This window comes from Nannospalax galili, unplaced genomic scaffold (assembly GCF_000622305.1).
Source record: "Nannospalax galili isolate Female #2095 unplaced genomic scaffold, S.galili_v1.0 scaffold2362, whole genome shotgun sequence".
Taxonomy (NCBI): Eukaryota; Metazoa; Chordata; class Mammalia; order Rodentia; family Spalacidae; genus Nannospalax; species Nannospalax galili.
Window position 1 is genome coordinate 2,264 of NW_008348085.1, and position 1,439 is coordinate 3,702.

Here is a 1,439-nt window from a genome sequence, read left to right on the forward strand (position 1 = left end):
ATTCCAGTTCCAGAGGATCCAACACCTTCCTTCTTCCAGCCACCGTGGGCTTTGCATGACACAGTTGCGCTTACATACATACAGGCAAAACACTCATACACATAAAAAACAAATAATTTTTAAAAAAGTTTTGATAAATCCATGTATCACATCCTTGTCCTTTTCAAATTAACTTTGTTCATACTCACTAGGCTCGTGGCTATAGTTAATACTCTATCAGAACCATTAAAGAGATCAAGATCGTTCTGTGTAGCTCATGTATATTACATACATACAGGCAAAACACTCATACACATAAAAAACAAATAATTTTTAAAAAAGTTTTGATAAATCCATGTATCACATCCTTGTCCTTTTCAAATTAACTTTGTTCATACTCACTAGGCTCGTGGCTATAGTTAATACTCTATCAGAACCATTAAAGAGATCAAGATCGTTCTGTGTAGCTAATGTATAAAAGATACTTCTTAGGAATCTCTGTTAAGAGAAAATAACTTAGCACTGGAATTCATATTATACACACACATACACACATGCACACACTCATATACATATACACATACATGCACACATGCATGCACTCATATACATGTACATATACATGCACACACATGCACAGACACTGGCACACACACATACACATGTACACATACACGCACACATGCATACATACACACACATGCATGCACACCCACATGCACACATATGCAAACACACATGCACACATAGTCATTCTCTTTAGTGCTCTTCCTATACCTTTTTATCATCTTTCATATTGTTTTTTCTTTTTTATCTACTTTTTTAATAAGTTTTGCCTGCGTATATGAAAATGCACCCATGTCTTGCAATGCCTGTGGAGGCCAGGAGAGGGAGTTGGATCCCTTGGAACTGGGATTACAGACAGTTATTAGCCAACATGTGGGTACTGGGATTCAAAACCGAATCATCTGCAAGAATAGTCAGTGCTCTTAACCACTGAACCATCTCTCCAGCCCCGCACCTGACTTTTTACATGGATATTGGAACCCCGAACTCAGGTTCTCATTCTTGCACAGCAGGCACTTTACTCATTTAACCATATTCCAAGCCTCTTTCAGCATATTTTTATTTAACGTTTTTAAATACTTGAGGTGCTGTAGGAAATAGTCTCTTTTTTTCCCCTTACCAAAGTCAATGCAAAGAACACCATTGACTCAATTGACAGGAAATCCAAACTTTCTAGTGAGATTCTAATTTAATTGTAGAAGACATCACTGTTCTGTACCGAGCAAGCTATTAGGTACAAGAGCTTGAGTTTTCTCTTTGGGATTTTTTTTATCATAAGAGAATTTTTTTGTGCTAATCTTGAGAATTTACGTCACTTATCATCTTCAGTCAACCCTTCGCATCTTTCTGAGAAGGTCGTACAATTTTTTTAAAGATATAATTTTCGAGCTGCT